The 22,164-nt window shown below is 38.6% G+C and overlaps 1 long non-coding RNA gene across 1 annotated transcript in view; it reads left to right on the forward strand.

Annotated features, from left to right (window-relative positions):
* Positions 1-2,096: 2,096 nt before the first annotated feature.
* LOC117080768 overlaps positions 2,097-22,164 on the forward strand; it is a 32,517-nt gene continuing 12,449 nt past the window's right edge. Inside the window, exon 1 of the long non-coding RNA XR_004435949.1 lies at positions 2,097-2,238. This is a non-coding gene — a long non-coding RNA (uncharacterized LOC117080768). The remainder of the gene's footprint in view (positions 2,239-22,164) is intronic.

Raw genomic sequence — 22,164 nt, forward strand, 5'->3', positions numbered from 1 at the left:
AGAAGAGATTTTCTGAGATAATTCTAATCATGTGAGGGTAGTGTTAGTAGATTTTTGGGAATTGTCTGAGAAAACAGTCTCTTTTGAAAGCATTCCAGTTAGTGTCCAGGATAAGTGAATATTTGCTATTTATTATGTATCCAGCAGAGTCTTGGGTTACATACTTTAAAAATACGTGGTTTTCCCAACTTGATCAACTTGTAAACTCCTACAGGAGGATGACCAACCTTCTCCATCTGCCTAGGACCGAGGAGTTTCCTGGGATGCAGTACTTTTATGCAAAACTAAGAAAGTCATTAGGAAATTGAGACCAGTCAGTTATCCTACAGGCAAGGAGAAGACAAGTTAATGCAACAAATATTTATTAAATGCCCAGCCAGTACATGTGGTGTACACTATGTTATAGAGATTACAGTAGTGAGCAAAACACACACATAAACAGTTCCTGCCCTCATAAAGTCTCTTCTTGAAAAGAGAAAAGTGTGATACTGATTATGCCACACAGTTTTATGTACATTGGTTAAGCACTTTTGACCCTTGGGGAGAGAGAGCCTCTCTCTCTGTAGAAAGTTTTTGTGAACTAGAAAGGACTTGAGCAGATTCTCAAAAGGATGCCTGGCTTTTCATTCACTCAGCTCATTGTACATAAGTGGGCCCTCATCAGACGTTTGTTGAGTTAAACTGACATGATGTTTGGAGCAAACTTTGTTCACAGATTGGGACTAAAGAGGAGGAGAAAGTCATATGGATTGGAGTCTGACTTCTGTGTTGGGCAGATGCTCAAATGTCGCTGTAGTCTCATGCTCTGAAGTTTTGTCCTCTGGCTCTCCAGGAAACAAAATTTTAACTATCCATTTACTTAGAGACATTGGGCTCTGAAGAACTGATTCAAATTAATTTTCATTTGGGTATGCAGCTATTAGGTACAGTTAATATTTATGTACAACAATCATGGCTATCACTTTTTGGAATCAGCTGTGAAAAGTGATAACCCAAAAGATGTGGGAGAACCAAGAATGATGACTTGGAGCTGTTAGTGAATATTTTTCATTAAACTCTGGGGGCCTGATGACACATTATTTGCTCTGTGTGCCAAAACTGCCAAGGGGACAGAATTTTGATGTTGCTGGTCAGGATTCAGTGGGAGAAGCAGACTGTCGAGACGTACGGGGGACCTGGATGTCACCCAGACTGTTCCATCAATTGGCTGTGTGACTTGAGAGAGGTCACCTAACTTCTCTGGCTATAGTTTCCTTATTTCTAAAATGCAGGAGTTGAACAAACCATCCATAAAGACGGCTTTAGCATAATAGTCTGGATTTTTACCCTTTTTTATGCCACGTACCCTCTTGTCATCACTTTGTCATTGCAATACTATGCTTTCTCAAATTTAATAGGGTTTATGGCATGTGACAGCATGATTTATGCAAACTATACCTTACAATAGTGACTTCTGAATGATACATAGAGAGGACTTCAGTCTTAGTAATGACATATTCCTCCCTTACACTGGAGGCAGTGAAGCAGGAAAGGAGAAAGAGCCAAGGTAAGAATGCTTGATCCTAAAAGACAGTCCTTAAGAAGTCATACAAACTGTTTTTCAGAATAATCCAATAGTGACGAAGAAGGGTAAAGAATTGCCCAAAATCTCCTTTTATTCCACTGATTAAGGGTGTGTTCTACAGGACATTGACACACTTGTTTTTCTAGGTTAGGCATGTGTAAACATAATATGGGGTCTCAGTCTATGTCACTCTGGGGAGGAGGTGAGCGGTACAATGCATCTCCACCTGCATGAAATAAGGTGTTGTCATGGTGCCTCAGATCCCATAAAGAGTACTATGACAGATTGGATGAGGTGGCTTACACCTGTAATGCCAGCACTTTGGGAGGCTGAAGAGTGTGGAACACTTGAGGATAGAAGTTTGAAACCAGCCTGACCAACATGGCGAAACACCATCTCTACTAAAAATACAAAAAACATTAGCTCAGCATGGTGGCACGTGCCGGTAATGGCAGCTACAATTACATGGGAGGCTGAGGCATGAGAATTGCTTGAACCTAGGAGGTGGAGGCTGCAGTGGGCTGAGATCACGCCACTGTACTCCAGCCTGCGCAGCAGAGCAAGACTCTGTCTCAAAAACAAAACAAAACAAAAACAAAGAGTACTATGACAGCAACTAGACCAAGAGACAGGAAAAGACTAGAGGATCTGAAACAGTACTTCAGAGATTGCTGGTACATCTTTTTTTTTTTTTTCTGGGATCTAGATGAGAAATATGTTCATTTTAATTTGTAGAGGGAAACTCCCCTAGTATTATGAGGTGTAGTGAGGTTATTCACCCCATCCACCAGACTCATAAACTGAATACCAACAGGGAATCAGAGATTTCTAGAGTGGATCTAAGATTCACTAGTGACTAGTTTTTTGATCATAGACAAATCATTGGCTCTATAAAAGTATCACAGAAAAATGGAGGCAAAAATCTTTGAATTTATGTACTTAGCTCACACCACCCCGCCAAAAGCTACTATGTAGTGGCTATAAATTCTTCATCCTGTAAAATAATGGATGTGTGCCAGCATTCAGAATATATAAGGATTAAATTTCAAATCATGCAGACTGCTGAGCTGATCTGCATAATAAGCATTTTCCTGATTTGTTCAGAAGATAAGCCAAAGGGGATGGACCTAAAATCTTTCCTGATTCACAGGGCCCTTGTGAGTGATCATTCAGGGATCCAACCCCAAGGTCACAATAAACTGTCCTGAGGAAGATACAAGCCTTCCTCCAGGGAGTGGTCAGCATGACGCTGCTATGGGCAGACAGACTTCTTATTGTTCTTGCACTGAGGATCCCTATTTCTTGTCTCTTGCCTGCTTGTCCATTGCCCAGGGATGCTAGTCAGTCTTGGACCAATGCCCCCCAGAGGCAGGAACAGGCTTCAATACTGACCCAATGTTTACCTCCTCTCCATAATGAGGAATTAAATGTCATATTTGTTAATTGGTCCAAAGCCAGGGAAGTTTTTGACTTCCCTTACCTGCTTCTTTTGGCTAAAAGGAAGCAGGTCAGTTGAGATGAAAGCCAACAACTTTTTTTCTTACGTAAAACATGAAAACTTGAAATTAAGTACTAAATAATTGACATAAAGCTTAACAAGTGTTGGTTGTTACCAGCAGATTTGATTTCCTTTCAAGATGATTTCTAGACATAGAGATCAATGACTTTTCTTCCATATATCTAATTCTAATAGCTTTTGTAACAACAGGAAACTTGTTTTGTGTATTTCATTTTCATATTTGTGAATTGATCATGTAAAAATATTCTTGGAAACGCTATCTACATTTGATGCCTCAATATAATTGTCATGTGTTCCTTTTAAATTCTTTTGTTTAATACTTATTGAGGGTCTTAAATGAGCATTTACTGGACTATGCATCTGCAATTTATATTATTTTAAATGATTACTAAGAATTCTAAAATTTAGGCTGCCATAATATTGCACTCTTATTACATGCCATGAAAGGAAATATTTCCTGCAAAGTCAAATACAAATCTACATAATTACTTTCAGATTTAAAAATGTACTTATTCAAATAATAACTTAGAGGTACTATTTTGTAAGATTAAATTTTGTTTATTTACCCTCTTAAAACCCTGATTTTCACAACTGTGAAATAACTGGCTGGGCGCAGTGGCTCATGCCTGTAATCCCAGCACTTTGGGAGGCTGAGGCGGGTGGATCATGAGGTCAAGAGATGGAGACCATCTGGTCAACATGGTGAAACCTCATCTCTACTAAAAATACAAATGTCAGCTGGGTGTGGTGGCATGCACCTGTAATCCCAGCTACTTGAGAGGCTGAGGCAGGAGAATCTGGGAGGCGGAGTTTGCAATGAGCCAAGATGGCACGACTCCACTCCAGCCTAGCAGCCTGGCAACAGAGACTCCATCTAAAAAAACAAAACAAAACAACACAACACAACAACAACAACAAAAAAACTTGTCTAAAATACCACAGCTAAAATTAGTGGAGCAGAGGCTTGAATCCCACATTTTCTGACCTCAAAATCTAGACTGTCAACCAATATCAATATAGGGTTTTTCAAAAGAACTAGGAAAGCAAGAGCAAGCCAAACTGAAAATTAGTAGAAGAAAAGAAATTGTAAAGATCAGAGCAGAAATAAGTGACATTTAAATGAAGAAAACAATACAGAAAATCAACTGTTAAAAAGTTGGTTTTTTGAAAAATAAACAAAATGAAGAACTTTTACACAGGCTCAGAAAAAAATAGGGAAGACCCAAATAAAATCAGAGATGAAAAAGGAGACATTACAGCCAATACTGCAGAAATTCAAATGATCATTAGAGGCTACTATGAGCAACTGTATGTCCATGAATTGGAAAACTTAGAAAAAAAAAATGTGTAAATTCCTAGAAACATGCAACCCAGAAATATTGAACTATAAAGAAATCCAAAACCTGTACAGAACAATAACATGTTGATATGGTATGGATTTGTGTTCCTGTCCAAATCTCATGTCCAAATTGTAATCCTCAGTGTCGCAGTAGGGACCTGGTGGGAGATGATTGGGTCATGGGGGCAGACTTCCCCCTTGCTGTTCTCATGATACTGAGTGGTTCCTCATGAGATCTGGTTGTGTATAAATGTGTGTAGCACTTCCCCCTTCTCACCCTCTTCCTCCTTCTTCAGTCATGTAGGACATGCCTGCTTCCCCTTCACCTTCTGCCATGATTGTAAGTTTCCTTAGACCTCCCCAGCCATGCTTCCTTTACAGCCTGTGGAAGTGTGAGCCAATTAAACACCTTTTCTTTATAAATTACCCAGTCTTAGGTAGTTCCTTATAGAAATGTGAGAATGGACTAAAATACATGTAATAAGATTAAAGCTGTAATAAAAAGTATCCCAGAAAGAAAAGCCCAGGACTCGATGACTTCACTGCTGACTTACTGAACATTTAAAGAAGAACTAATATCATTCCTACTCAAACTATTCCAAAAAAATAGAGAAGGAAATACTTAACTCATTCTATGAGGTCAATATTACCTTGATACCAAAATCGACAGACATATTAAAAAAGGAAAACTATAGGTCAGTATTCCTGACAAACATTGATGCAAAAATCATCAACAAAATCCTCACAAATCAAATTTAACAATACTTTAAAATAATCATTCGTCATGACCACCCAGGGATGAAAGGATGATTCAACATAGGCAAATTAATCAATGCACTACATCATATCAACAGAATGAAGGACAAAAACCATATGATCCTTTCAACTGATGCTGAAAAAGCATTTGATAACATTCAATATACTTTCAAGATACAAATCTTCAGAAAATTAGATACAGAAGGAACATACCATAACACAATAAAAGCCAACTGTATTAGTCCATTTTCACACTGCTGTAAAGATACTACCTGAGACTGGGTAATTTATAAATAAAAGAAGTTTAATTGAGTCACAGTTCTGCATGGCTGGGGAGGTCTCATGAAACTTATGATCATGGCAGAAGGCTGACGTGGGGATTACAATTCAAGATGAGATTTGGGTGGGGAAACAGAGCCAAACCATATCAGCCATATATGGCAGACCCACAGCTAGTATCATTCTGAATAGGGAAAAACTGAAAACCTTTCCTCTAAGTTCTAGAACACAAGGATGCCACTTTCACCACTGTTGTTCAACACCATTCTGGAAGTTCTAGCTAGGGTTGTCAGACAAGAGAGAGAAATGAATGGCATCTAAATTGGAAAGAAAGAAGTCAAATTATCCCTGTTTGCAGATGATATGATCTTATGTTTGTAGAAACCTAAAGATTCCACCAAAAGAACTATTGGAACTGATAAATTGAGTAAATTTGTGGGATACAAAATCAACATACAGAAATCAGTACCATTTCTATATGCCAACAGTGAACAATCACAAAAAGAATTTTAAAAGTAATCCCATTTACAATAGCCACAAATGAAATAAAATACCTAGAACTTAAGCAAAGACATGAGGGATCTCTATAATGAAAACTATAAAACATGAATGCAAGAAATTTAAGAAGATGAAGAAATGGAAAGATGCTTATAGATTGGGAGAATCAATATTGTTAAAATGTCCATACCAACAAAAGCAATTTACAGAGTCAGTGCAATCCCTACCAATGACATTCTTCACAGATATAGAAAAACAATCCTAAAATTTTTATGAAACCATAAAGGACTCAGAATTGCCTAAGCTATCTTGAGCAAAAAGAACAAAACTGGAAGAATCAGATTACCTGACTTCAAATTATGCTACAGAGCTATAGTAACTAAAACTACGTGGTAGTGGCATAACAACAGACACACAGACCTGTGGAACAGAATAGACAACCCAGAAACAAATCTAAACACCTACAGTGAACTCATTTTTGACAAAGGTGCCAGCAACATACACTGGAGAAAAGACAGTATCTTCAATAAATGACACTGAGAAAACTGGATATCAATATGCAGAAGAATGAAACTAGACTCCTATCTCTTGCCATATAAAAAATCAATTCAAAATTGATTAAAGTCTTAAATTTATAACCTCAAGCTATGAAACTGTTAAAAGAAAACATTACGGAAACTCTCCAGGACATTGGGCATGGCAAAGATTTCTTGAGTAATACACCACAAGCAGAGGCAACCAAAGGCAAAATGGACAAATGGAATCACATCAAGTTAAAAATCATCTGCATAGCAAACAAAATAGTCGACAAAGTGAAGTAACAACCCACCGAATGGGAGAAAATATTTGCAAACTGTCCATCTGACCAGGGAATAATAACCAGAATATATAAGGAGTTCAAACAAAGCTATAGGAAAAGATCTAATAATACAATTATAAAAATTGGCCAAAGATCTGGATAAACATTTCTCAAAAGAAGACAAACAACAAACAGGTATATAAAAAGATGCTCAGTATCATTGATTATCAATGAAGTACAAATCAAAACTCAAATGGGATTTCATTTTACCCCGGTTAAAATGGCTTTTATCCAAAAGACAGGCAATAAAAATGCTGGCAAGGATATGGAGAAAAGGGAACCCTCATACACTGTTGGTGGAAATGTAAAGTAGTACAACCACTATGGAAAACTCAAAAAACTAAAAACAGAGCTACCATATCATCCAGCAATCTCATTGCTATATACAAAAACGGAAGAAAATCAGTATATGGAAGAGATATCTGTACTCTCAGCACTATTCACAATAGTCAAGATTGGAAAGCAACCTATCCACAGAAGAGTGGATAAAGAAAATATGGTACATATGCACAATGTAGCACCATTCAGACATAAAAAAGAATGAGGTCCAGTCATTTGCAACAACATGGGTGGAACTGGAGGTTATAATGTTAAATAAGCCAGGCACAGAAAAACAAAATTAAAATGTTCTCACTCATTTGTGGGAGATAAAAATTAAAACAATTGAGGGGGCGGAGCAAGATGGCCGAATAGGAACAGCCCCAGTCTCCAACTCCCAGCGCGAGTGACACAGAAGACCAGTGATTTCTGCATTTTCAACTGAGGTACTGGGGTCGTCTCACTGGGGAGTGCCGGACAATCGGTGCTGGTCAGCTGCTGCAGCCCGACCACCGAGAGCTGAAGCAGGGCAGGGTATTGCCTCACCTGGGAAGCGCAAGGGGGAAGGGAATCCCTTTTCCTAACAAGGGGAACTGAGACAAAAAACACCTGGAAAATCGGGTAATTCCCACCCCAATACTGCGCTTTAAGCAAACGGGCACACCAGGAGATTATGCCCACACCTGGCCAGGAGGGTCCCACGGCCACAGAGCCTCCCTCATTGCTAGCACAGCAGTCTGCAATCTAATCGCAAGGCACCAGCGAGGCTAGGGGAGGGGCGCCTGCCATTGCTGAGGCTTAAGTAGGTAAACAAAGCCACTGGGAAGCTCAAACTGGGTGGAGCTCACAGCACCTCAAGGAAACCTGCCTGTCTCTGTAGACTCCACCTCTGGGGACAGGGCACAGCTAAACAACAAAAGGGGAAGCAGTAGAGGCCTGTGCAGACGCGAACGACTCTGTCTGACAGCATTGAAGAGAGCAGTGGATCTCCCAACACGGAGGTTGAGATCTGAGAACGGACAGCCTGCCTGCTCAAGTGGGTCTCTGACCCCTGAGTAGCCTAACTGGGAGACATCCCCCACTAGGGGCAGTCTGACACCCCACACCTCACAGGGTGGAGTACACCCCTAAGAGGAAGCTTCCAAAGTAAGAATCAGACAGGTACACTCGCTGTTCAGCAATATTCTATCTTCTGCAACCTCTGCTGCTGATACCCAGGCAAACAGGGTCTGGAGTGGACCTCAAGCAATCTCCGACAGACCTACAGCAGAGGGTCCTCACTATTAGAAGGAAAACTATCAAACAGGAAGAACACCTATACCAAAACCCCACCAGTATGTCACCATCATGAAAGACCAGAGGCAGATAAAACCACAAAGATGGGGAAGAAGCAGGGCAGAAAAGCTGGAAATTCAAAAAATAAGAGTACATCTCCTGCTGCAAAGGAGCACAGCTCATCACCAGCAATGGATCAAAGCTGGTCAGAGAATGACTTTGACGAGATGAGAGAAGGCGGCTTCAGTCCATCAAACTTCTCAGAGCTAAAGGAGGAATTACGTACCCAGTGCAAAGAAACTAAAAATCTTGAAAGAAGACTGGAAGAATTGATAGCTAGAATAATTAATGCAGATAAGGTCATAAAGGAAATGACAGAGATGAAAACCATGACACGAGAAATACGTGACAAATACACAAGCTTCAGTAACTGACTCGATCAACTGGAAGAAAGAGTATCAGCGATTGAGGATCAAATGAATGAAATGAAGCGTGAAGAGAAACCAAAAGAAAAAGAAGAAAAAGAAATAAACAAAGCCTGCAAGAAGTATGGGATTATGTAAAAAGACCAAATCTACGTCTGATTAGGGTGCCTGAAAGTGAGGGGGAAAATGGAACCAAGTTGGAAAACACTTTGCAGGATATCATCCAGGAGAACTGCTCCAACCTAGTAGGGCAGTCCAACATTCAAATTCAGGAAATACAGAGAACACCACAAAGATACTCCTTGAAAAGAGCAACTCCAAGACACATAATTGCCAGATTCACCAAAGTTGAAATGAAGGAAAAAATCTTAAGGGCAGCCAAAGAGAAAGGTCGGGTTACCCACAAAGGATAACCCATCAGACTAACAGCAGACCTCTCAGCAAAAACTCTACAAGCCAGAAGAGAGTGGGGGCCAATATTCAACATTCTTAAAGAAAAGAATTTTCAACCCAGAATTTCATATCCAGCCAAACTAAGTTTCATCAGTGAAGGAGAAATAAAATCCTTTACAGATAAGCAAATGCTTAGAGATTTTGTCACCACCAGGCCTGCCTTACAAGAGACCCTGAAGGAAGCCCTAAACATGGAAAGGAACAACCGGTACCAGCCATTACAAAAACATGCCAAAATGTAAAGACGATGGAGGCTAGGAAGAAACTGCATCAACTAACGAGCAAAATAACCAGTTAATATCATAATGGCAGGATCAAGTTCACACATAACAATATTAACCTTAAATGTTAATGGACTAAATGCTCCAATTAAAAGACACAGACTGGCAAACTGGATAAAGAGTCAAGACCCATCAGTCTGTATACAGGAGACCCATCTCACATACAGAGACATACAAAAGTTCAAAATAAAGGGATGGAGGAAGATCTACCAAGCAAATGGAGAACAAAAAAAAGCAGGGGTTGCAATCCTCGTCTCTGATAAAATAGACTTTAAACCATCAAAGATCAAAAGAGACAAAGAAGGCCATTACATAATGGTAAAGGGATCAATTCAACAGGAAGAGCTAACTATCCTAAATATATATGCACCCAATACAGGAGCACCCAAATTCATAAAGCAAGTCCTTAGAGACTTACAAAGAGACTTCGACTCCCATACAATAATAATGGGAGACTTCAACACTCCACTGTCAACATGAGACAGATCAACGAGACAGAAAGTTAACAAGGATATCCAGGAATTGAACTCATCTCTGCACCAAGCGGACCTAATAGACATCTATAGAACTCTCCACCCCAAATCAACAGAATATACATTTTTCTCAGCACCACATCGCACTTATTCCAAAATTGACCACATAATTGGAAGTAAAGCACTCCTTAGCAAATGTAAAAGAACAGAAATTATAACAAACTGTCTCTCATACCACAGTGCAATCAAACTAGAACTCAGGACTAAGAAACTCAATCAAAACTGCTCAACTACATGGAAAATGAACAACCTGCCCCTGAATGACTACTGGGTACATAACGAAATGGAGGAAGAAAAAAGATGTTCTTTGAAACCAATGAGAACAAAGATACAACATACCAGAATCTCTGGGACACATTTAAAGCAGTGTGTAGAGGGAAATTTATAGCACTAAATGCCCACAAAAGAAAGATCTAAAATTGACACTCTAACATCACAATTAAAAGAACTGGAGAAGCAAGAGCAAACACATTCAAAAGCTAGCAGAAGGCAAGAAATAACTAAGATCAGAGCAGAACTGAAGGAGATAGAGACACAAAAAACCCTCCAAAAAATCAATGAATCCAGGAGTTGGTTTTTTGAAAAGATCAACAAAATTGACAGACCGCTAGCAAGACTAATAAAGAAGAAAAGAGAGAGGAATCAAATAGACGCAATAAAAAATGATAAAGGGATATCACCACGGACCCCACAGAAATACAAACTACCATCAGAGAATACTATAAACACCTCTATGCAAATCAACTAGAAAATCTAGAAGAAATGGATAATTTCCTGGACACTTACACTCTTCCAAGAATAAACCAGGAAGAAGTTGAATCCCTAAATAGACCAATAGCAGGCTCTGAAATTGAGGCAATAATAATAGCCTACCAACCAAAAAAAGTCCAGGACCAGATGGATTCACAGCTGAATTCTACCAGAGGTACAAGGAGGAGCTGGTACCATTCCTTCTGAAACTATTCCAATCAATTGAAAAAGAGGGAATCCTCCCTAACTCATTTTATGAGGCCAACATCATCCTGATACAAAAGCCTGGCAGAGACACAACAAAAAAAGAGAATTTTAGACCAATATCCCTGATGAACATCGATGCAAAAATCCTCAATGAAATACTGGCAAACCAGATACAGCAGCACATCAAAAAGCTTATCCACCATGATCAAATGGGCTTCATCCCTGGGATGCAAGGCTGGTTCAACATTCGCAAATCAATAAACGTAATCCAGCATATAAACAGAACCAAAGACAAGAATCACATGATTATCTCAATAGATGCAGAAAAGGCTTTTGACAAAATTCAACAGCCCTTCATGCTAAAAACGCTCAATAAATTCGGTACTGATGGAACGTACCTCAAAATAATAACAGCTATTTATGACAAACCCACAGCTAATATCATACTGAATGGGCAAAAACTGGAAAAATCCCTTTGAAAACTGGCACAAGACAGGGATGCCCTCTCTCACCACTCCTATTCAACATAGTCTTGGAAGTTCTGGCTAGGGCAATCAGGCAAGAGAAAGAAATCAAGGGTATCCAGTTAGGAAAAGAAGAGGTCAAATTGTCCCTGTTTGCAGATGACATGATTGTATATTTAGAAAACCCCATTGTCTCAGCCAAAATCTCCTTAAGCTGATAAGCAACTTCAGCAAAGTCTCAGGATACAAAAATAATGTGCAAAAATCACAAGCATTCTTATACACCAGTAACAGACAAACAGAGAGCCAAATCATGAATGAACTTCCATTCACAATTGCTTCAAAGAGATAAAATACCCAGGAATCCAACTTACAAGGGATGTAAAGGACCTCTTCAAGGAGAACTACAAACCACTGCTCAGTGAAATCAAAGAGGACACTAACAAATGGAAGAACATACCATGCTCATGGATAGGAAGAATCAATATCGTGAAAATGGCCATACTACCCAAGGTTATTTATAGATTCAATGCCATCCCCATCAAGCTACCAATGACTTTCTTCACAGAATTGGAAAAAACGTCTTTAAAGTTCATATGGAACCAAAAAAGAGCCCGCATTGCCAAGACAATCCTAAGTCAAAAGAACAAAGCTGGAGGCACCATGCTACCTGACTTCAAACTATACTACAAGGCTACAGTAACCAAAACAGCATGGTACTGGTACCAAAACAGAGATATAGACCAATGGAACAGAACAGAGTCCTCAGAAATAATACCACACATCTACAACCATCTGATCTTTGACAAACCTGAGAGAAACAAGAAATGGGGAAAGGATTCCCTATTTAATAAATGGTGCTGGGAAAATTGGCTAGCCATAAGTAGAAAGATGAAACTGGATCCTTTCCTTACTCCTTACATGAAAATTAATTCAAGATGGATTAGAGACTTAAATGTTAGACCTAATACCATAAAAACCCTAGAATAAAACCTAGGTAGTACCATTCAGGACATAGGCATGGGCAAGGACTTCATGTCTAAAACACCAAAAGCAATGGCAGCAAAAGCCAAAATTGACAAATAGGATCTAATTAAACTAAAGAGTTTCTGCACAGCAAAAGAAACTACCATCAGAGTGAACAGACAACCTACAGAATGGGAGAAAATTTTTGCAATCTACTCATCTGACAAAGGGCTAATATCCAGAATCTACAAAGAGCTCAAGCAAATTTACAAGAAAGAAACAACCCCATCAAAAATGGGCAAAGGAGATGAAGAGACATTTCTCAAAAGAAGACATTCATACAGCCAACAGACACATGAAAAAATGCTCATCATCACTGGCCATCAGAGAAATGCAAATCAAAACCACAATGAGATACCATCTCCTACCAGTTAGAATGGCAATCATTAAAAAGTCAGGAAACAACAGGTGCTGGAGAGGATGTGGAGAAATAGGAACACTTTTACACTGTTGGTGGGATTGTAAACTAGTTCAACCATTATGGAAAACAGTGTGGCGATTCCTCAAGGATCTAGAACTAGATGTACCATATGACCCAGCCATCCCACTACTGGGTATATACCCAAAGGATTATAAATCATGCTGCTATAAAGACACATGCACACGTATGTTTATTGCGGCACTATTCACAATAGGAAAGACTTGGAATCAACCCAAATGTCCATCTGTGACAGACTGGATTAAGAAAATGTGGCACATATACACCATGGAATATTATGCAGCCATAAAATTGATGAGTTTGCCTCCTTTGTAGGGACATGGATGCAGCTGGAAACCATCATTCTTAGCAAACTATCACAAGAACAGAAAACCAAACACCGCATGTTCTCACTCATAGGTGGGAACTGAACAATGAGATCACTTTGACTCCGAAGGGGAATATCACACATCGGGGCCTATCATTGGTTGGGGGAGGGTGGAGGGATTGCATTGGGAGTTATACCTGATATAAATGACGAATTGATGGGTGCTGACGAGTTGATGGGTGCAGCACACCAACATGGCACAAGTATACATATGTAAGAAACCTGCACGTTATGCACATGTACCCTAGAACTTAAAGTATAATTAAAAAAAAAAAAATTAAAACAATTGAACTCATGGAGATAGTAGAAGGATGGTTACCAGAGGCTGCTAACGGTAGTGAGAGAGTGTCAGGATGTGGGGACAATTAATGGGTACACAAATTAAGTTAGATAGATTGAATAAGACCTAGTATTTGATAGCACAACAGGACGATACAGTCAACAGTAATTTATTGTACATTTAAAAATAAGGGAGTATAATTGGATTGTTTGTAACACAAAGGATAAATGCTTGAGCTGATGGATACCCCATTTACTTTATTATGCATTGTATGACTGTATGAAAATATCTCATGTACCCAATAAAGTATACATCTACCATGTACCCACAAAATTAAAAATTAAAAAATGTTCTTCAAATATATATATTATATATAATGTTATATATTTCGTATTTTTATGAATTAGAATATGAAAAGAATGAGAGCATTAATGTATATTCAATTTTGGGAATTAATCATTTCATTTGTTTACTACTCCCCAGCAGGGACATTTTTAGAACAAAACGTAGAAGAGAAAAATTAGATTGGGTGCATTTCTTGTACTGAATTCTTACGCTACTAAGTTGTTTTGACGCATGCTGTTGTAATGATTATTGTAATCTAATCTTTTGCTCTTGTCTTGAAGCAGTAAATGTGAATTTTCAGAGCAACCTTACGATTACCAATGACTAGTGAGCTATGTGAAAACTCACAAACTCCCTGAATCACATTAGGATGATGCAATGTACTATATGTGATATTGAAGAATCTGATGATTCTTCTGATTAATTCCATTATTTAATTACATACAGGAGTCTATCTTTCAGTTGGAGGCATGGAAAGCAGGCAGTTTGGGGGGTGATAAGCAGCCCAAAATTACATATTCTTAGAGTTTATCCATTCAATAATTTTCAGATACATAGTTATGATTATGAGGCCTTCAGGTTATATTTTCTTCATTATAGAAAGCATTACTTGAACCCTAAATTTTACCTACTTTTTAATCCCTTCTGAAGTAAACTGGGTACACAATGTCTGTACAGTTAAAACTAATTCTTTTTATGGAATGCACAGTCCATCAAGCTGTTTCATCTGTCTTAAAAGACCTCTTTTCTTCCTCCATCCCTCTGACATATCCAAATGTCAAAGACCTATTCTTCGCTCATTTAATAAACATTTATTGAGTGATTGCAGTACTTTTAGACATTCTGTTAGATATTGGGAAAAGAAAGTCAAAGAAATATAGCATCTATCTTCAAGGAGCTTATTATCTAGGAATGGCACTTGTTCTGGAGTCCATGAGGATTCCTTGGGAAATCCTTATATAGGTATCTGCATGCGCCTGAAATTGTGAACGCGTTTTTCCAGAAAGTGTGTCTAGTGTTTATTGGAATCTCCATAATTTAAGTGTAAATGGCTCCCCCAAAATGTTAAAAACTATTAGTTTAAGGAAAAAGAAATGCATGTAAATGAAGAATAATTTTGATAAAAGTGTGCATGTGTTCTGTGGTAGCAGAGAAAGGTCATATAAATGAAACTGTGGACCATTGAGGAGTAGATTATAATTGAACTGACTTTTGAAGACTGGATTACTACATGAGAGGACAGAAAAAGTCCTAGGCAAAATATTGTTAGTAGGCATAAAGGCGTTACACAGTACAACACTTTTTTTTTTTTTTTTTTGAGACGGAGTTTCGCTCTGTCGCCCAGGCTGGAGTGCAGTGGCCGGATCTCAGCTCACTGCAAGCTCCGCCTCCCGGGTTTATGCCATTCTCCTGCCTCAGCCTCCCGTGTAGCTGGTACTACAGGCACCCGCCACCACACCCAGCTAGTTTTTTTTTTTTTTTTGTATTTTTTTAGTAGAGATGGGGTTTCACTGTGTTAGCCAGGATGGTCTCGATCTCCTGACCTCGTGATCCGCCCGTCTTGGCCTCCCAAAGTGCTGGGATTACAGGCTTGAGCCACCACGCCCAGCCATGTATGACACTTTTTAATCCCTGAAAGTAATATGGTAAAACTGAGGGGAGGAGAGGTGATGAAGAGGCAGGAGGCTGATTAGAAAAGCCTTGAGTATTGAGGCTAGGGAGATAGGTAGGAGTCTTATGTGCAAAGCTACCCAGGAATGTGAAACCCCTGTTATTTCACATAACGTTCAGCATAAATACTGAGTTGAGAAAGTTTGGTTTGAGATTAAGAAGCCTTACTTTGCAGCTAGAAGACAGGTGACAGGTTGGATGCAAAAAAAAAAAAAAAAAAAAGGAAAAGAAAAGGCAAGGAGGACTGACTTAAAGCTATTACCAAGGTAATAAAGAGGGTAGAACCAAGGGATACACTGATAAAGCACAGAATCCATAGGATTTGCTGGCTTTCTGTTAGAGGAATGAGTGAGATGAGATTAGGGTGTCCCTCAGTCTTTTATCCCCACTCCCTCAGTGGATTGTGGTGCCGCTCATGGGATAGAGATTTCAGGAAGAAAAGCACATTTGAGAGAAATGGAATATGGTTTGAAACATATTGAGTTTAGGTATCAACAGGGTAATCAAGTAGAGTTTGATGTACAGGTTTCAAATGCAGACAGTAGGTAGAACAAGGAATGTAGATTTGGAGACATCAGCATATGTTGGAAGTATGAAGAATATTGGTATCAAAGGGAGTACATGGTAGATAAAAGAAACTTGTAGAAACACTGGTAGGAAGCATTATTATGGGTAAGAAGAGGGGTGGAAATGGAGAGAAGAGAGAGGGAGAGATAGAGACAGAAAGAGAGATAGAGGAAAGGTAAAGAGAGGGGAAGAGGAAGGAGAGAGAGACAAAGGCAGGGGAGAGGGAGAGAAGGAAAATGAGAAACTGAGAGAAGAACAGCGTAACTAAAGGAACCAAAGGTGTCCAATGTTTCAGGATGATAAAGTAGGATTAAAGCAGTTAAGCATTCCACTGAATTGCTATCCTCACTGATGTATACCCATATTTTCCCTGTTGGTTTGTAGGTGAGTAGGAAGCACCTACAAGGACCCATTCCAGATTTTTCTCCCTGGAATTGATCTCTTTCAGCCCCAGTATTCTCACAGCATGTTATTTAAAACTTTATATTCCCCTCTACTTTTTTTTAGTATATAATGTGTATTTTATTTCCTTCACTAGATTGTAAATTAGAAGATGGCAGAAACCAGAAGTTATTTATGGTTGTATCTAAGACCAGATCTATATGGTTCTAGGCATAAAATAGATTCCTAATATTTGCAGTATTAAATTACATTATAGTTTTTTGTGAATATATCCCATCTCCTATGCTAAATAGTTTTCAGTCTTTGTTTGTATAGTGATGTTTTTGGTACTTTGCTTCCATAAAACAATTTTCCCATGACTCAGCATTTATTACAATTATATAGCTGGGGTTTTTGGTAGCACTCAACCAGTGATTCCAAATTCTTATTTTGAATCATGGCACACTAGCTCAGGTAGTGTCATTAGATTTTCAAGAAGATCTTAACATAAAATGTACTATAAATTTATAAAAATAGCACATACTTCCATATCTCTTTTGAGAAGAGAGAGGCACAGATGTTTTAAAACCTAAAAAAAAAAAAAAAATGCACTGCAGAATTTCACAGCACCAAACCATTTGTGTATCAAAGTTTTAGATGTTCTGGTCTGCTGGAATATAGGACATATTTGTCATTTACATACAGATCTTGAAGTCCTGATCTTATTTGGAGGGCTTTGGCTTTCCCCTGAATCCTCTGCAAAATAAGAATCAGGGTGATTCTTGCCTACATTTAAAGATGAATTCATTGTATATCAGCAGCTCTTTTAATGTTAATGGGGAATTTGGAGTCTCTGCAAGTTTTAACCATAGTAAAACAAGCAAACAAACACCACTCCAAGACAGCAGAACTTATATATATATATATATATTTTTTTTCCATTTAGAGAATTTCTGCAAGACCAATTTTGAAATGTTGTTTCATCTACATTGAGCTTATAATTCCTGTAGGACATTTAATATAAGAACATATTTTGACAATGTTCAGTTGTTAGTTCTTCAGTCATTAAAGTTGTACATGTGACCCAGGAGGAGAGTGTGCTTTAGATGAAACAGAATGAGTTGTTGATGTGGTCTGGCTCTGTGTCCTCACCCAAATCTCATCTTGAATTGTAATCTGAATTGTAATCCCCGTGTGTTGGGAAAGGGACCTCAAGGGAGGTGAGTACATCACGGGGACGGTCCCCTCATGCTCTTCTCATGATAGTGAGTTCTCACAAGATCTGATGGTTTTATAAGGGGCTTCCCCCTTCTCTCGGCACTCATTCTCTTTCCTGCCGTCTTGTGAAGAGATGCCTTCAGCCCTGATTTTAAGTTTCCTGAAACCTCCCCAGCCATGTGAAGCTGTGAGTCCGTTAAACCTCTTTTCTTTATAAATTATCCAGTCTCAGATATTTCTTCATAGCAGAATGGGAAGAAACTAATACAGTCGTGAAATCTGAACTTAAATTGTAACTCCAGCCCTGATGTGCCTTGTGAGCCACAACTCATTCAACAGAGAAGACCCAGGCCTGTTCAGTGGTAAAGCATCAGAATTCCAGACTTTGGATCTAACTCAGCACTCTGTCTGCCCTGGGGCAAGCTTCTTAACTTCTTTAAACTTTAGTTTTCTGTAACATATGAAAAATTATAACAGATAAGATTGTTATAAAGATTAAATAGGATAACTATGTAAAGCAATTTATACAATACCTAGCTCATGATAATATCCCAGTAAGTTATACACTAAGCATATCAAAAATTCAATTTTTGCTTTTGTAAGATGAAAATGGTAATAGTCACTGCCTCATGGAGTAGCTGTGAGGATTACTTGAAGTTCAATGTGGAAGGTACCTTCTTTTTTTATTTTTATTTTTTATTATACTTTAAGTTCTAGGGTACATGTGTACAACGTGCAGGTTTGTTACATGTGTATATATGTGCCATGTTGGTGTGCTGCATCCATTAACTCATCATTTACATTAGGTATATCTCCTAATGCTATCCCTCCCCTCTCCCCCCTCCCCACAATAGGCCCCAGTGTGTGACATTCCCCTTCCTGTGTCCAAGTGATCTCACTGTTCAATTCCCACCTATGAGTGAGAATATGCAGTGTTTGGTTTTCTGTTCTTGCAGTAGTTTGCTAAGAATGATGGTTTCCAGCTGCATCCATGTCCGTACAAAGGATAGGAACTCATCCTTTTTTATGGCTGCATAGTATTCCATGGTGTATATGTGCCACATGTTCTTAATCCAGTCTGTCATTGATGGACATTTGAGTTGATTCCAAGTCTCTGCTATTGTGAATAGTACTGCAATAAACATAAGTGTGCATGTGTCTTTATAGCAGCATGACTTATAATCCTTTGGGTATATCCCTAGTAATGGGATGCCTGGGTCAAATGGTATTTCTAGTTCTAGATCCTTGAGGAATGGCCACACTGTCTTCCACAATGGTTTACAGTCCCACCAACAGTGTAAAAGTGTTCTTATTTCTCCACATCCTCTCCAACACCTGTTGTTTCCTGATTTTTTAATGATCTCCATTCTAACTGGTGTGAGATGGTATCTCATTGTGGTTTTGATTTGCATTTCTCTGATGGCAAGTGATGATGAGCATGTCTTCATGTGTCTGTTGGCTATATGAATGTCTTCTTTTGAGAAATGTCTGTTCATATCCTTTGCCCACTTTTTGATGGAGTTGTTTGCTTTTTTCTTGTAAATTTGTTTGAGTTCTTTGTAGGTTCTGGATATTAGCCCTTTGTCAGATGAGTAGACTGCAAAAATTTTCTCCCATTCTGTAGGTTGCCTGTTCACTCTGATGGTAGTTTCTTTTGCTGTGCAGAAGCTCTTTAGTTTAATTAGATCCCATTTGTCAATTTTGGCTTTTGTTGCCATTGCTTTTGGTCTATTCAGGGATTCAATTTCTTCCTAGTTTAGTCTTGGGAGAGTGTAAGTGTCCAGGAAATTAATCTATTTCTTCTCGATTTTCTAGTTTATTTGTGTAGAGTTGTTTATACTATTCTCTGATGGTAGTTTGCATTTCTGTGGGATCAGAGACTTTTTTTTTTGCATTTTTTATTGCATCTATTTGATTTTTATTGTATCATTTTTTATTGCATGTATTTGATTTTTCTCTCTTTTCTTCTTTATTAGTCTTGTTGGCGGTCTATCAATTTGTTGATCTTTTCAAAAAACCAGCTCCTGGATTCATTGATTTTTTGGAGGGTTTTTGTGTCTCTATCTCCTTCAGTTCTGCTCTAATCTTAGTTATTTCTTGCCTTCTGCTAGCTTTTGAGTGTGTTTGCTCTTGCTTCTCTAGTTCTTTTAATTGTGATGTTAGGGTGTCAGTTTTAGATCTTTCTTGCTTTCTCTTGTGGGCATTTAGTGCTATAAATTTCCCTCTACACACTGCTTTAAATGTGTCCCAGAGATTCTGGTATGTTGTATCTTTGTTTTCATTGGTTTCAAAGAACAACTTTATTTCTGCCTTCATTTCGTTATGTACCCAGTAGTCATTCAGGAGCAAGTTGTTCAGTTTCCAGGGAGTTGAGCGGTTTTGATTGAGTTTCTTACTCCTGAGTTCTAGTTTGATTGCACTGTGGTCTGAGAGACAGTTTGTTATAATTTCTGTTCTTTTACATTTGCTGAGGAGTGTTTTACTTCCAATTATGTGGTCAATTTTGGAACAAGTGTGATGTGGTGCTGACAAGAATGTATATTCTGTTGATTTGGGGTGGAGAGTTCTATAGATGTCTATTAGCTCTGCTTGGTGCAGAGATGAGTTCAATTCCTGGATATCCTTGTTAACTTTCTGTCTCGTTGATCTGTCTAATGTTGACAGTGGGGTGTTGAAGTCTCCCGTTATTATTGTATGGGAGTCTAAGTCTCTTTGTAAGTCTCTAAGGACTTGCTTTATGAATCTGGGTGCTCCTGTTTTGGGTGCATATATATTTAGATAGTTAGCTCTTCTGGATGAATTGATCCCTTTACCCGTTATATAATGGCCTTCATTGTCTCTTTTGATCTTTGATGGTTTAACGTCTGTTTTATCAGAGACTAGGATTACAACCCTGCTTTTTGTTGTTGTTGTTGTTTTCCATTTGCTTGGTAGATCTTCCTCCATCCCTTTATTTTGAGCCTATGTGTTTCTCTACATGTGAGATAGGTCTCCTGAATACAGCAAACTGATGGGTCTTGACTCTATCCAAATTGCCAGTCTATGTCTTTTAATTGGACCATTTAGTCCATTTACATTTAAGGTTAATATTGTTATGTATGATCTTGATCCTGTCACTATGATATTAGCTGGTTATTTTCCTCATTAGTTGATGCAGTTTCTTCCTAGCATCGATGGACTTTACATTTTGGCATGTTTTTGCAATGGATGGTACCTGTTGTTCCTTTCCATGTTTAGTGCTTCCTTCAGGATCTCTTGTAGGGCAGGCCTGGTGGTGACAAAATCTCTAAGCATTTGCTTGTCTGTGAAGGATTTTATTTCTCCTTCACTTATGAAACTTAGTTTGGCTGGATATGAAATTCTGGGTTGAAAATTCTTTTCTTTAAGAATGTTGAATATTGGCTCCCACTCTCTTCTGGCTTGTAGAGTTTTTGCTGAGAGGTCTGCTGTTAGTCTGATGGGCTTCCCTTTGTGGGTAACCCGACCTTTCTCTCTGGCTGCCCTTAACATTTTTTCCTTCATTTCAACTTTGATGAATCTGGTAATTATGTGTCTTGGAGTTGCTCTTTTTGAGGAGTGTCTTTATGGCATTCTCTTTATTTCCTGAATTCGAATGTTGGCCTGCCTTACTAGGTTGGGGCAGTTCTCCTGGATGATATCCTGCAGAGTGTTTTCCAACTTGGTTCCATTTTCCCTGTCACTTTCAGGCACACCAGTCAGACGTAGATTTGGTCTTTTCACATAGTCCCATATTTCTTGGAGGCTTTGTTCATTTCTTTTTACTCTTTTTTCTCTACACTTATCACTTCATTTCATTCATTTGATCTTCAATCACTGATAATCTTTCTTCCAGTTGATCGAGTCAGTTATTGAAGCTTGTGCATTTGTCACATTGTTTTCAGGTCATGGTTTTCATCTATATCAGTTCTTTTAAGGTCTTCTCTGCATTGATTATTCTAGCTATCCATTCATCCACTCTTTTTTCAAGGTTTTTAGTTTCTTTGCGCTGGTTACGTACTTCCTCCTTTAGCTCTGAGATGTTTGATCGACTGAAACCTTCTTCTCTCAACTTGTCAAAGTCATTCTCTGTCTAGCTTTGTTTTGTTGCTGGCAATGAGCTGCGTTCCTTTGGAGGGGGAGATGCATTCTAATTTTTTGAATTTTCAGCTTTTCTGCACTGCTTTTTCCTCATCTTTGTGGTTTTATCTGCCTTTGGTCTTTGATGATGGTGACATACTGATGGGGTTTTCATGTGGGTGTCCTTTCTGTTTGTTAGTTTCCCTTCTAACAGTCAGGACCCTCAGCTGCAGGTCTGTTGGAGTTTTCTTGAGGTCCACTCCAGACCCTGTT

This window comes from Trachypithecus francoisi, unplaced genomic scaffold (genome assembly GCF_009764315.1).
Source record: "Trachypithecus francoisi isolate TF-2019V2 unplaced genomic scaffold, Tfra_2.0 Lachesis_group8, whole genome shotgun sequence".
Lineage (NCBI taxonomy): Eukaryota > Metazoa > Chordata > Mammalia > Primates > Cercopithecidae > Trachypithecus > Trachypithecus francoisi.